Raw genomic sequence first — 16154 nt, 5'->3', positions numbered from 1 at the left:
TAGCCAAACGACCTCACGATCTCTCATGGCTAAAGCAACTCCATTGCCATAGACATGCAGTTGCAGCAGCATTGGGATCCATCTGCTGTGGCAAAGTACGAGTTCACTTTGTTTGGATTCACGCAAGAGGCCAGGTAGATGAGAAATGGCATTAAAGCAAGGAGCACCAGTGCTCCCCATTATGGGTGCATGCTTGCTATACCTTTCTAAGCTTTCTAAAAGGTTAATTGTTTCCATTACTCCATCAGGGACTTCTCAGGGACTAATCAGCAGTCCTGCTCTCTCTGCTGTTGGGAGCCACGTTTGCCCACACAGCACACAGTTAAGGTGTAGTGCAGGGGCATTCAGAAGATGTTTGCCCGATGTGCTCAATAGTAGCCCAAGAAGGGCGTAAATATTTGTCAGCAGAGGGAGAGTTCTTGGTTCTTTGCAGCTTGAAAGGTGCAGTGAACAAGCTGCCAGGAAGGATGTTGAGGCAGTCGTTCCCCTCTTTGTGCTATGAATGAACTAGGTGACCTCTCAAAGGCTTATTCTGGGATGAGATGATTCAGCACTCTCATGCTGACACTTCCCCCTCACTGTTGCATTTATGGCTCTCAGATGTGGGATTTGGCCCACTGAGACGTGCTGTGGCTTGCTGCACTACCTACTTCTTTCTCTGTCTAAATCCAGTTCAGTTTCCTGGGCTGACATCATTTCTCACAGGTCAGATGAGCAGGAGAGGGGCCATGCTATTCTGACAAATCATAGTGCTGACTGCTGATAAATAGGCTTCCCACCAGGAAGCTTCCAAGATCTGCAGGTGCCCCTGGACTGTTTGTCCACCACTCTCGCTCCAAAGACAAGATGCTGCAGAAAGCAATCTCTGCTGAGACCTCCCTTGACATTACTGAGAAGGCAGCAGACACTGAAAAGCAGAGGGCCCTGAGGTGCAAAGCGGTGTGAAATCGGACTCAGCATGGGGAGTTGGCATGTCCTTGCAACGTGGGAGAATTTTCTCTTGCTGAACTTCCTCTTACTGCAGATAATGGAGAATGGCCTCTTGCTTTGGACCTTTGCAAAGCTGACATACAAAACTACAGCTTGAAGTAGGAGGTGTTTGTCCTCAACTTTATCTAAGTGTTTAAGCGCAGAGAATAAGAGGCCCAAGTTTAAAGCCAGAGAGAAAAATTAGCAAGGTTAATCTCATGGGATAGGAAAATAGCCTCCTTAAAACCCTGCTGGGAAGAAGGGACATTTTGGTAGTGAAAGCACCAAGGGATTCAGTTCTTTGACCTTTCTCTGACTTTCAGGTTCAGCTAACATTTGGGCAATATACTTTCTACTTGGATAATCCATCTTCATCTATGAGTGACAGTGACATGTCTGCGCTGAGGGCAGAAGTTTGTAGGGCTTGACAGATGTTTGCCCAGTGTGTGGGATTTTCAGGGGAAAGTACTGTGTTTGTGCAAGCTATTATTAAGGCCAATTATGACTGTGAAGTTTCTTTCCAGGATGGGAGGTTGACGTGTCTCATGACATACAAGTCACACAAAGGACACAGTTGGATATTTATTGTCACACGAATGCAGTCTTACTCTTTCTCTTCTGCTCCCCCCGCCATCACCTGAAGAACTGGTTCCCCTCACCTAGAGGCAGTAACCTAAATCTCTCTGTAACAAAATGAAGAACAGAGAGGAAAAAGCAGTCATGTCCGGCTCTTGATGAGACACTCCTTTTCCTGAAGGGCAAAACCTGAGGAAGACTTGACATAGGGACTTCCTTCATCTTGTTGTCATTGACTGATCCTGTCCCTTTGTCTGGCTTGCTCAGCCAGCCTGTCTCACAGGGTCTCCATGTCCTGACAGGCTTGAGACATGACTGAGCCACACTATTCAACATGCCCGAAAGTTGCTGTCTGGTGAGATGTATAAGGGGTTAAACCTCTATCTGATTCCTGCATCGAGGCCAAGATGGAATTAAAATCACCTTCTGAACCTGCTTTAAGGGTACACTTTCCACAGGAAGCCAGAGAGCCAGCTGAAAGCAACACATTGCACTGCCATCCCATTTCATCCCAAGAGCTCAAAGAGGTTCATAGACAACCTTCCATTCAATCCATTTTATCCATTATCAGCCTAAAGTTCTGGAACAAATCATTCTGTCATCCTTCTCTCTTCTCAACTAGATCTTTACCCAACATTACCCAGGGCAATGTCACTTAAATCACACTTGACTGGATCTACGTGACATAAAATTGAATTAATTGCAAAGAGCTTCTAAGACTGTATGTCCAGTAATGCCTTACTCCCTCACAGCCTGAGCAGCCTACAGGTTTGCTGTACTTATGTTCTCTCATATTCAAGATGCAATACAGATGCTGACTTCTGCTGCTGTCATGAATTAAGCAGTTCTTAGACTTGTGAGAGAGCTGCTGCTACTCAATCTACTGGACAGAGTCAAACTGTCAGTAGAGTATCCTTGTGAATATTACCTACTGAATATGGACATTTTTGCTGTTGTGATTGAATGGATATTTGCCTAAATCTCAAGCGATGGCTGAGCCAATTACCGCCTCCTCACCCTTTTGTCTCGTACAGAAACAGGATTTATTCTTTGAGAAAAACTTATCGCAGCCTGAAATTATTAGTGAGTTGTGGTCAGTCTGTGTCTTGCTAGAGCAAAGGAATGGGATTTGACAGTGATCTTAACGATTCTGTCCAATTCTCAAAAGCCCTACTCCCACCATTCAGGCAGCTTCCTATCTCTAGTCAGCTGTGACCTCTGCCCCTGGGGCTGTGGTACCCTACATTCAGCACCCTGATGTATAAATAACTTCACTTCTCATCGTGTTTGAATGCTGTTTATACCCCACTGCCTGTCACGTCATGTGCCAAGGTTATAAATAAACTACTGTGTCTAGACTGTATCTAAACTTGGCAGTGGGTACCCAAGTTCATGAGAGGAGCATTTTCATCTGCTAGCACAAAGGAGGTGCCCCAATGTGTTTGATCAGGGGTCCGGAGGGGACTTGGCAGGAGAACTCCCCCCTCCCGCCATGCCAGAGCAGCACTAGCCCTGCTTTCTGAAGGGGCCTTGGAAACTCTCCCCCTGCTCCAAAGCTACTGGGCATTCAGCCCAGAGGAAATACCTGATCTTATCCTTTCCTGATGTGCTTCAATGCACCATTGAGTGCAAGAGGCCCGAAACATCACAGACTCACCTTCACTAGCATGGACAGATCCAAGCTGAGGTTGTGCTGGGGCTGGCGTGGCAGACTGAGGCACGGGTCAGGGAAATGCTGCAAGATCACGCTGGAAAGGAAGAATAAACAGGCATTAGCTTCCTGTTAAAGCCAAACCAATATAGCTGTAGCAGTAACCTCTGCTATTGAAGACAGGGGCACAAGTACAATCAGTGCTTTCCCCATACAACATATGAGTGCTAGCATGTATTTTGGCTAAAGGACAGTGAACCCTTACAGCCAAATTGCCTGTACCTGTGCAAGGGAGGCTGCAAGAACTCCTTCCCTCTTCTGGGTTTTATTTGGAGGCTGAGTACTCTTGGCATATCATGGGGCTGTTATGTGATGGATGAATGACAGAAGAGAGGATCACATATCACATCAGGGCACCAGCTGTAAATATACTTTGTGCCAACATTGGCCAGGCCCATGTGAAAACTCACTGGCCCATAACCTTAGGAAGCAGCAAGCTAAAGCCTGGTTGACTCCATAGGCTGGCTCAGAGCTGTACAGCGTAGCTCCCATCCAATCTAAAAAGGCCACAGCACTCCCTGAAAGAACAGGGAATCAAGACAGACCTTTACCGCTCAAACGTGAGCATGAAACACCTCAGTGTGGTTCAATCTTTTGTGATGGGATAGACAGACAAACAAGTAGAGACATTTCTTCTAGTTATATTCAGTTACTGCAGAAAGAAAGAAAAGGAAAGATGGGAGATTTTTTTTACTTGCTTATTACAGAGCAGTTGCTTGAAATGAACACATCAGTGAATAAACAGAGCAGTCATTTCAACTATGTTTGATTTATGGATGCCCTAAAAATTTCCCAGCGGACTCACTGTCTCCTGACAAGTGAAAGTAATCCTCCTAACTGTTATCTTTTCTTCTGAGCTTGTTTGGCAGGTGCCTCAGAAGTAAATAACGGATTTATGGATTTCAGGTTAAAAAATGCTGGTGAAGGCCTTAAATTCATCAGCTTGGATAACTTTTTACATACTGTCTGAAACTGAAATCCCATCTTACAGCCCCAGATCTTATTACATCTACATCTACTAAGCCAGATATATTGGGGAATATCCCCCTCACCCTAAATCAGCAACTGTTTCTGAGGTTGTACAAAACTATCATCAGGTTCTAGAAAGAATGAATCTACTGTGTTCAGCGTGTCCATTTTCCATCACTGTGAAACTCTAAGCAGTTGCAAACATCTGAGAGAGTCCCAGACAAGCTACAACCCATCTGTACTTTTACACACGAAAGCCAGAAGGTACTGTTGCCTTTATCTGATATGACCATCTGTATGGCACAGATCATTGCTTTTCTGACTTCCAGCGTAAAATCAACCAAAGTGTTGAGACTTTGCAGGCATGAAAAATAGGAAAGAGAGAAACATGGGAGAGAGTCAGAGACAAAGGGAAACAATAAGAGATCAATCGTCCACATACCCTCTCTTCTTCCTCCTCTTCCCCTTTTCTATCCTTTTCAAGCAGCTACAGGGCACTACTTGGTTTGTGCTGGACTAAGAGGATGCTGCCAGATCAGCAGGATATATTGTCCATTGAGACACAAGGAGCATTATTTAGTCTAGAGACTCTCAAAGGAAATATCCATTTGCAAGTGAAAAATCTCTGGAATTCCATTTGCTCTCTCCAGAGTTCCCGTATCTCTGCAAACTCCAAACGCAATTACTGCTTTCTCCATCCTCTATTGGTTCTGGGTTTCAGCAGTAGGTTTTCCCCTGCCCCAGCCATACTAAGTAGCAGGTTGAAATACATTTTTCTATTTCTGTAACTTTTGAAACCTTTTTTCTGTTTCTTCTTGGATTCACTTTTGAGTTCTTTACCTGTGGTCCAGTCCTGCTCTACTTTCATTTCCTTCACTCCAAGAATAGCTTAAAACTATCTAAGAAACCAAAGTGGCCTGCAATACCATAGCAACTGAGTGTCCAAGGGTATTATATTTGTAGTGCCTCTGTGAGGTGAGCCAGTGCATCATTTCTAGGTGCATATAGAGAGCAAAGGTATTTGTCTAAGGCCAGATCATCACAGAACATCTGTGAAGGTGAAAGGGACTGAATCCAGGTCTCTTCAGCTGCAGAGAAAAAAACAGCCAAGGACGGAGCAGATTGGGTGAAAGATTCCAACAAGCAAAGTACATTTGCTCAATGAAATATCTCTAGGTGTCAGCTAGCAAAAAAAGCAATTGTACCATTTTGCCTTTATTTTAAGAGGACTAAAAGGACAAAAAAAAAGGATTAAACGGACTAAGGAGGACTAAAGGGACTGAGAGAAATAAAAAGGACTAAAAAAAGTATTGCTCAAAATACCAGATTTTCAAACTGTCACCCTCAAAAATTCCACCTCACCCTCACTCCTGCCCATCGCACCCACAGTAACCTGCTGGATGGCTGAGCATAATTCCCTACTCTGCTAAGGAAACAAATATGTCATCTTGCAGCGGTCTTTGTCTACCACATTTTTCACTGGCAGGGTGGAGCTCAGTGGCCTCTAGAAATACAAGGCAATAGGGCTGCATGGATAGCCGATGAAAAGTCATGCTCTTTCATGTATTTTTTTTTCCTCTGACAGCAGTAAGGAGGGCTGGGTAGCTATGTGTGCTGTAGTTCATGTATAGAGGCTGCACATCTGAGGAAACCAGGCAGTCTTGCTAGAAAGATGATTTCTCTCTGCACCAGCCTGTAGCTTTGACTCCTCTCACAGTTCAAAGAAGGGTGCTCTGAAAGCCAGAAGGCAGACGGTTAAAAAAACACTGGCATAAAGGATAAGATGGCAAAGCTGCAGCAGCTTCCCTCCAGGTGTCCATTGCACAAACTTTCCAGCCAGTTGGCTGTGGCCTTTCCCTTTCCCCATGACTTGGGCATCCCAAGTTTTCCCTGGAAACCCCGAGTAATGGACACCTGCTTCTATGTTGGTTCCACTCTGCCATCAGTACCAGATGAACAGCTCGGTGTAAAGGGGCCTGGGAGCATGTCAAACACATTTTCCTCTGCCCAGCAAACTGGGCAAGCTGGTAAACAGGTAGAGATGAGGGCACCTGAGCACCTTGATGAATGCAGGCCACAGCTATATGAACACCATTCAAGGCTTTAAAGATGAAAAGACTGATGAAAGTACCCAGCTTCTTTGTATGGGGGGTCAGACAGGTGGCAGTTCTAACAGCTGCAGAAGAACATGATACCATGTTCACGTAGATTTCAGGGAGTTTCCAGGTAAACCCTTACCGGGAAAGTAATGAGTCCTCCCTCCAGGGCCATCCCTCACTGGCATCAATACTTCAGCTCATATGAAGAACATGCCTAAAGGAGAAGTCAAGGCTTGCCCAAGAGCATCAGAGCCAGAACCTGGTTGTGCCCACACATGCTTTCCTTCTATCCCTTCCCAAAGCCACACTCATGGCTGGAGATTTGCATCATTGTATTCCTTGTCTTGTTATTAAGATTTATCTTTTAATGAGCCCACTGAGATCACTGCAGTGACGCACTCACCCAGTGATGTCATCACCCACACCACAGCTTCCAAGGCATTTTTGAGTCATTCTCTTGCCACACAAGCAGAGCTTTTTGGCTTAATAAAAAAACACCTTCCCCTCCCAGAACAGCAGACACTCAAGGACTGGGAGTGAGCAGGCTCACATGCACTGAGCTGGTACTGGGAATGAGGAAGCCTGGTGGAACTGCAGCCATCTCTTACCCACTCTGGGTTGGCAAAACTTGGCTGAGTCCTTTCCTTCAATTCCTTGCTGTACTTTAAACCTATCCTTCCACAATCTTACTCTGATGCTTAGGTCAAGTGCTATTCCTATCTAAACAGAAGCTTGTGCTACATTTTGCAGAAAGACAACACTTCCTTGTACTCTGTCACTACCTAAGTTTGGCAAAAGTGAGCAGAACTCACTCTGTTTCTGAGGAGCACTGGCTTGGCCAGTACCTAAGCCTCACTGATGCTATCTTCTCCTTACTGCTGGACCTCAGCCTGTGTCTTGCTACTTACTTCCATGCTGCCTTCTCCTCACCTAATTGCTCCTCGCTCTGGACAAACTCTAACAAAGACCAAAATATTAAGCACAGAAGCACTGTTGAACTCAGTTTGAACCATACTCCATGCACAATATTGAAAGTGCTTCCTATATTTTGCCAGGGGGGAAGAGCTGCCTTAGAGAAACTACAAAGAAGTCATTATTTCTCTCCTGTTCCTTCCAGCCCATTTGTTTGTACATTTTTCTCCATCTGACAGCTGTGCTGTTTTTGTCTCTCCAGCATGGCTTCTTTTCTCCCATTCTCTCTTTACTTGTTTTTCAAACTGTGTGACAAATGAAGGGTCTTGGAAGTCAAGAGCATGTGCCTGCATCCCTAGCTTCAACAGTCACCCTGAACCCTGAGCAAGAGGATCACTCTGGATCCTATGGCAGTTTAGATGAAACAATGCCTGCCAACCAGAGCAGCTCCCTAGAGTAAGCTACAGATGGTTAAAGCAGCTGTGTGACACTGCAGAACTGGATGGCACTGTGGCTGGTCTGTGCAACTCAGTTCCTCTGCTAAGACCCCAGCTGATGGAATCACATAATCCATGAGGTAAATAGGGATGGACCAAACCCAGCTTCTGTTCCTCTGGGCGGAAACAGCCCCAGCATTTCCAGTGTTGCAAAGCTGCCAACCAGATTTTGGCTGACCCAGAACCTTTGCCTATTCTCAGAACCAACCAACCAACCAAAGGACATGCAGTTTTTTCCACTCAGTTTCACCAGGCAGCTAATGTAAAGATGCAAGTTTCTTAATGTGCCCATTTAATTAATAGTGGAGCACAGAAATTGAAAGGACAAAAGCAAAAATAATCTGCAATTCAACCTTCAGATTTTTCCTGACTCAGAATACAGCAACTTCAGAACTATGCTGGGAGTTATGATTCTTAGTGCGCCATGTCTGCCAGGTAGCAGCTTTCTCACCTCTGCATGCTACAGTCCTGACAGCTGGGCTGGGAAAGGCTCTTGGTTAACTGTTGCCATCATTAGATTTATTACACACACAAATTAATGGCTCCAGCCAGAACGCCCTTTTGTCTCCTACAATCTTTCTAGGAATTTTACGTTAATGCTTTGTACAATTCTTATTTTCAGTGCTAGAGGTTATCTAATTCCATAGACAGACAGATAGTAAATTGCACTGTAAAGCAAGGTCACCTTTCAACATCATAGGCAATCTATCTATATAGCCAGCCCTTGTAAGCTTCCAGCCACATGTAGTCATGACATACAACAGAACGGCAATGTCCTAGTGAGACATTTGTAGGCTACCTTCTCACCTTATGCTCTCCTCCCAGCATAATTAGCGACTGCTTGCATTTAACTCCTTTGATCTGCTCAGTGTGTGGGTAGAACAGGGTTCCTTTCTGTGATTCTCTGTATAGGTATTTGGCTGAACCATGGCCTCACTCACAAAAGAGAATTGAGTTCTTGGCAATTCACTTGTTCTTGTTGCAAAAACATCACTTCTGGCTTGGTTTCCCCCCCTACTTGGTGTGCAGACACTGACCGTGGCCTCGTGATAAGGAAATTATTGTTGAGAAGTTATAAATAGCTATCAGACAGGGGTCACTAAGTCTGTGTTACAGCAAACGTGTTAGCCAACATTATCCCATCAGGAAACGGCATTTCCCACTCTTGGTCTGTCTCACTCTCTCCTTCCTTCCTAGAGGTGTCTGCACCACAGGGTATTAACACCTTTCTTTCCAAGTTTTCTTCCTTTCCAGTTCCCATTCTCTTTCTCTACTTCAGTGTGACAGGGTGAGAGACACACAGACACTCACTATAGCAACGACACTGCCCATCAGGATCCTCTCCCATCCTGACACCATGGTTTAGAAAGCACATTCTGACATAAAATACGGAGGTGCCTAACTAGTGTTGCTCATGTAACAGTAATTAAAGTAGTGATGTGCTCATTAAAGAGTGTACAGTCAAGTTATAGTAGAGAGAAACGAGTGAGGACTGGAAAGCCACAACACTCAGCTGCTCAAGACAAACTGAGGAACAGGTATGCCAGAAGCACCAGTGAATCCACTGAGGAAAGGGCAGTGCTGCACGTATGTCAAGTAGTCCTTTTTTCACAGCCTATGGGAACCTCAGCTAGGAAGGAAAAAACTGATATTAGACCATTTTTAGGTAATAGAGAAAAATCTGGAAGGGTAACAGTGCTGGTTCCAAGGCTGTAGCTGGGATTACTGAGCAATTAGTGTTACACAATTGTCTTTTATGGAGACCCAGGGGCAGGTGAAAGGGAAGACAATGTGCTGTCTTCTCCTGAAGTCTCTGTCCTAGCAGTTCTCAGAAGTTACTGAGCAGAAGACTCAATTACAAGAGTTCTTAATATAGCAAGTTATATGATCGCAGGGCTATTTTGCTTTTAAGTTTTGACTCACTCAGTTGTACCCTTCTAGTGGTAAAGGTCTTTTCTTTGTGGAAACTCTTCCTACCAGAAGTTGAACTGACTCAAGGGAACGTTTATTTTGGGAGACTGTCGTTTAGAAAGAAAACAGAAAAATCAAACTGAGCACTTTTCACGTTTATTCATGACTTGGGTAAACTGCTTCCTGTGCAGACAGAGTAACATAAAAACTAGGCAACATCCAAACCCAGAAGCACCGTGTCCCTGTGAAAAGAGCTCTGGGCGGGAATTCAAGAGACTGTGGCTCTGTTCCTAACTCTATACTGTCCTTTTGACTGCTGTTCAATGAGTCAATTCATTGATCTGTGCCTCAGTTTCCCTCTGTACCAGGAATCCTTGGGAATCTACTCCTCAACACTGTTCAATAATTGTTAAATATTGCAGCCAGTGGGCTAGCCTGATTCAGCCTCAGCGTGATCTCTGTTCCTAATGCGCTTGCTAGACTTCATTCTTTCTAAAGGATCCTGTATTTCAAACACTTCTCCTTAGAATAAAAGGCAAAAATATATACAAATAAGTAAACAAACCACAACTTCACCAGTCAGGAAGTAAAAACACATTTCAGACAAAGAGATTTATTTGGCTAGGTGACATCCTGCCCAGGCAAATTCCTAAATGCCCCCAAAGCATCTTGTGAACAGAGCTGTTATTGTGTCCATGAGGCTGTGTTTGATTTGGGGAGCATGGGAAAATGGAAATGGCACAGAAATGAATTCTTTTAGCTGGGGAGGAGGAGAAGGGGTATGTAGAGATGATCTTCACAGGGTCATGTCAGAAGTCAGCCCTCCCTTCCTCAGTGACAGCTTCATGAAGGCACAGCAGAGGCCGGGCTGCCCCTTGTGTGTGTCTCTTCTGGCACCTCAAGTTATGTGGTTTCAAATCCTGTCTGCCTCTTGATCCTACTGAACAGCAGTGAAAGACAACAGAGAGAAAAAAGAAACCAACCTAAAACTAAATCTCTTTAAAGGAAGTTAAAGGCCAGATGTTCCTTGCTTCCTGTCTGCTGCTGCCACAGTTGCCATAGCCTGTGGTTGTGGTTAGTCTGCAGCTTATATGTGAGAGACCGAAACCATGTTTGTTGGAAACTCCCCCAGCTCTGTGGCTGATCATCTGCAGCGTCACTTGATAGCAGATGGCCTGGCCAAACCCAAGGTTTATCTCAAAGTAAGGTTTTGTTCTTCTGCTACCACTGAGAAAGGTGCTTCTCCTTCAAAATCTCAGATACATAAGCACCTTCTGTATGCACTGTGTGATTAGCTGTGCATAAAAGCTTTCTCCAAGAGCAAGGATAAACGGGCATTGTGGACATAATTGGAAATAAATGAGATCAGACATACACCCTCTTGCATGTATGAAACCAGAGTAGCTCTGTAACAGACAGTAATACGGTTATTCTACACTTCATGCAAAAGCAAAGGTTTACCCTGTGATCAAAATTAACCATTTTCAGCAGGAAAATACAAAGAGAAGTGTCTGCTATAGTTACAGTTAATTCCGTTAGCTACTTTCTGCTTGTGAAATTACAGAAATTCTTCCTTGACATCAATGGAGTTTGGATTGGAAACTGTCTTTTGGATGGATTCCTTTAAAAACTACTATTTAAGTACAGCAAGGAGAAGAATAAAATCCAGTCCACTTCCAACAAGTAAAGAGGACGGAACAAAGAGAGCTGTAGAAAAATTCCGCTTGTTAAGCACCATCCACCGCTCTTCCTAATCCTGCTAAGGAAGTGTTGACTAAGTGTGGCCAACAAAGCGTGTAAATGTAGGACCTGCACAAAGTTTTTTTTCTCGTTACACAAACTCTATGGCCAGTCTTACCAGGTGACAATTTGCCTACTGAAATGAGGAGGAAACTCTCAAAGAGAGATCACTGATCAAAGGATTTTTAAAGTGGCTTCATGGAGGCTATGTGGGCTCAAAGAATCTGTCTGGGTCTGGTGGCAGGGGTAAAATGAGAACCCAGCAGTCCGGAGAGCCGCGTTTCTGGTCTGAGTAGTCCCTCCCTAGTTAGTGCAGAGCACAGAGAAGATTTACATGCCAGATTTGCAGGGTGCTATGAAACCATAAGAAGACAGTACAGGCCTCTATCTGCATTGGTAGCAATTAACGAGCACATTCTTCCCTGAAAGTAAATTACGGAAAACTCTCCCACGCAATCCAGGAAGTGCCAGGAATGGACACCACTCCTATTTGCCGGTATCCGTTGTGGGTGCCAACACTGCGTAATAGCTACAGATAAAATGTGTCTGGCAGCTGTACCAGCTGGCCAGCCACAGGCTCTCTGCTAGAGAACACTAGCACAGAAGATGCTAATGGCAAGCCTCACATTGGCTCTTCACTCTGAGGAACTGGGAGAATTTGAAGACATTATGTAACAGAAAGAAAGGTGCCTTTAGGGCTCTGCCTTTGTGGGTGGCCAATGGATTTCACACAGAAGTGATATCCTCACACAGAAATGAAATATTCCTGGCAGTAGAGAAACTGAAATCACTTCCACTCCCTCCACAGCAGGCTTGTTTCTGTCTTGTTTTACTGCACACAAATGTTTTCACACTCTTTTGCAATGCAGGTGAATGCAAAGACTGTGTGTTAGTGAAAGAAAATACAAGTGCATCTGCTTTGGTACAGAATACACCAATGAGGAATCATTTCTTTAAACAGCTTGGAAGCTTTCTATTGGTGCCATGTCCTGTGTTAGGGAGCACTCCAAAAACTAGCAGGATATACAGTGTCAGGCAGGGCATGTTGGTGTATGTCTAGCAAACACCATCATACTGGATCGTGGTTCTTCCCATTGCTTCCCTTTAACCGCCTACACATGAATCAAACAAAAAATAAATGCAACTGTCTCTACTACTGAAAAGACACTGTAAGCAGAAAGACAAGCTGTGCTGCGTATTTTGGCCACTGCTGAATAGATGGACAATACGAGATGGGCCAGCATGTATACAAATTGCTAACGACTGCTCATGGGTCTCCTGAGAGCATAGCTAGAAATCCAGAACAGCACAGAGAGGCCAGATGAGTCCACAACAGATCTGAACGTGAAGTACAACACAATTTCTTTAAAATATTAACAAGGTCCCAATAAACCAGGTTAGTTCTGACCCTGAAAGTAGTAAACTGTATTTTATTTAATTTTTGCTTGAGATATACAGAGGGTGGCAATAACGGTCTTAGTGAAAATATGTGCAACACCCGGGGCTAAAAGGCACCGCAGAATATCAAAGCAGTACTTCCCTGTGCAGATTAGGGCCTCAGGGACCTTGCAGCTAGCTATTTCTCTCCTTTACACAGGGCACCATCTCTCTCTCCCTGCCTTTTATTTAATTGTGGTGTAATCTTGATTAGTTACAGCCCATTTCTTGCGTCTCCACAAAGCCATGTCGGCTGCACCACTCGTGCAATGCTGTCTGCCTCAGCTCTCTGAAGCAGAGCCAGGGCAGGACTGAAGCAGTGACCTGTCTGCCCCCTGCTCTGGCAGGAAGCCCTCCTGCTCACAGCACAGAGAGCTTCGAGGTGGCTGCAGGAGGATGTCATCCACCCCACGTGCAGTGGAAAAAGGAGGAGGCAGAGTAAGAGAGCAGAGGGGGGACCTGCGCAGGGAGGAAGAGGATAAAGTGGGAAAGAGGCAAGGAAGAACAAAATCGAGGGGGCAGGGCAGCAAGAAAAGTGACTCCAGCTGTTAGTACAAATCACATCAGAAATAAGCATGAATCACTTCAAAGATGTTGGGATAAACCAGTCCAAGGAGCTGGATCAGCTCCACTTGTGGTATCAATTCATCTGTGTCTGCAGACAGACATACCAATGCAGCTGGATTTGATCGCATCTTATGCCCTCTCATACTGGGGAGCAGGTGAGCATAAGAGATTACTGAAGTCAGTGTCATCCATTACACTAACTTCTAGCAGTGTTTAAAATTAGAGACACGGGAAGACACAAGTATGTAATAAGTAGCCTCTTTTGCTCTTTTTTCCCCGATAGTCAGGAGCCATGCAAAAAGGAACGATAACAGGGACCCCAGCTCACAAAATACGTTTCTCCAATATAAAACATCACAAGGGCATTTGTTGCTAGTTGCAGATACACACAGTATTTGTAGTACTTAATCAGAGGCAAAGCAAACCCTTGCTAACCATGGTTGTTTGTCTCTCTGGAACCATATTCTGCTCCAGAGCAACGTCTACACCTAAGGGCAGACTGAACCTGACCTAAAAAAGAACAAGGGGTTCCCGTAATAACCCAGTCCTCCAATCACTTGAATAATTCATAGTCCTAAGAATAGTTTATAGTACAAACCCTAGGTTATCTCCAGTAGGAGACTGTCCAAGAAGGGAGGATGTGGTAAGAAAATGGTGGTGGATGCCCACTCACTATGAATTTAGCCAGCTGTGTTTCTATGAGCTAGATAAGATCCTACAGATGTGCCAGTTGTGCTCCCCTGACATTTCCAAGCGCCACCTCTGCTCTTGGAAGCATCTCTTCCACATAAATCTAGAACACCAGCTGTTACAGGGCTCCCAAGACAACACAGCTCCACTGAAGTTCCTGCATATCCAGCTTGCTTCCAGCAACCTTGACATGCACCTCTTGCTGGGGCCATATGTTGTTTACACCAGTCTGTCTGTGTGACTCTGAGAAAATGATTTACTAATTAAACACGACATTTTCAACCTATGAAGTCTGCTTAAGCAGCATGAACTATTCTGCTTTCAAGTGGTTTTGGCTGCAATTTGCAATAATTAGGGGGATTTTTTATGCTTGTCCTTCTCTTTCTAAGCAAAGCTAATTTTTCTGTCTCTGATCTTTAGCCTGGGTGGCATCTGGCCATCAGCTATGTGCAGGTACCATACGCACATCCAGTAGTCGTACCCTAGCAGAAAATAGGGAGCAGATCTGCTCCACAGAGAACTTTGCAGACTGTCCCTATCATTCAGCTTACTTCCCTGGTCATTTATTCATACCCAAAAAGAGCCAGTTGCACTTCTATCATCAGCAAGAGGGAACTAACATCTTATACCAGCGTGAACAAGAGCAGAGCTGTATTCAAAATCTCCCTAGGTAGTGCTTTGGGTCGTAGTCTTTAACGTGTTGAATCATGTAACCTCATGGTCACAAATAAAACAGGCAAATTCTTTGGGGTCTGTGTCATTTGGAAACTTCCCACTCTGGTTGACTTGCAACCTGATTTGTTTCACGCATAGTAAACAGATTGTGCAGGGAAAAAAGCTCCTAATGGATAATTCCTCCAGCAGTGGAAAATTAATCTTGATCAAAGATTAATTGCTGGTAACACCAGCAAGCTCCAATGAGCCAAGGAGCCCCTGCATTGAAGTGGCATCATCACTTTTCACTGCAGTCCAGAAATCATCCAGGCAGAGCTGAAAACTCTAACATTCAGGGCATTTACAAATGAAAATGTTTTCCCTGGTCCAAAACCATCTAAGGAGCTAAGGCAAGAGCTCAGCCTGCAGGCCTCCTCACCTTCATATCCTTTGTATGTAGGACTGAAACGGGCATCTCTGGGCCACGTGTATTTATGTTGAGAGAGATTGATGTGTTGTAGCCTGGCCTTAAGTTTACTGATGATGGGACGTAGCTGTTGTTACAATCAGCTGTCACCACCATCAATCAAGTCCTCCCCACCCCTGTCCAGACATATATATTGTGAATGACATCCCCACTATGAATAAAAGCTTGGTGCTAGCCTTGGCAGAATAGAAACAAGCACTCAGAGGATTCTGATAACAGCTTGTGCAAATCCCAGCCTGGGCTGGATAAGACTGAGCTGAGCCAGATGGTTTCATCTCAGAACAGACTTTCTTTCTGTAAGCAGCCTGTTTCCACTTACAACAAGGCATGGACCATGCAGAGTTTCCCCTTCTAAAGTGTAGGGAGGAGATAAGCTGATTTCTGTTTTCTTCCTGCTCCAGGATTCATAAAGACATAATAAATGCCATGTTGGGACTGTTTTTCTAGTAAGCCTCTTTCTTTGACAGTGGTCTGTAACAGATATTTAAGGAAATAACACAAGGTAGATTACAAGCATGCTGTGATCCTTCTCCTGATTTACCCCCTTACTGCTGTCAGTAGATGGGTTAGAGATGGCCAAGTTTCAGGTTTGTGACAGAGCAACTGCCATCTTGCCACTATTTCAATTGTCCACTCACATTGACTTGTGAAGCTCAACACATAAGCTGGAATAAAGAGAGTGAAATTCCCATTGAACTGCTTTCAAGCTTTACATCTGGCTCACCGTGGGACTTTCTGTGTCTCAGTTTCCCCAGCTGCAAAGTGGGGCTGATAATTTTCATCTGTCCTTTACTGTGTGCAAGAGATCTTTGGATGGAAGATATGATATGTGCAAAAGATTGGGAGCATGCATTCCTAGCTTGGGCTTCAGTGATGCTGAGCAACCCTATGTCCCTGTAGCTTCATGGTAGGCAGTGCGCTTAGCACCCTTGAAA

At 44.6% G+C, this 16154-nt stretch overlaps 1 protein-coding gene across 1 annotated transcript in view; it reads right to left on the bottom strand.

The window, feature by feature from the left end:
* Positions 1-16154, bottom strand: part of SLC25A33 (solute carrier family 25 member 33) — a 53885-nt gene that overhangs the window by 34461 nt on the left and 3270 nt on the right. The window contains exon 3 of the mRNA XM_021417706.1: positions 3203-3293. The gene's annotated coding sequence lies outside the window, so the exon portion shown is untranslated. The remainder of the gene's footprint in view (positions 1-3202; positions 3294-16154) is intronic.

Source organism: Numida meleagris, chromosome 20, assembly GCF_002078875.1.
Source record: "Numida meleagris isolate 19003 breed g44 Domestic line chromosome 20, NumMel1.0, whole genome shotgun sequence".
NCBI classification, from domain to species: domain Eukaryota; kingdom Metazoa; phylum Chordata; class Aves; order Galliformes; family Numididae; genus Numida; species Numida meleagris.
This window is presented reverse-complemented; position numbering and strand designations above follow the sequence as displayed.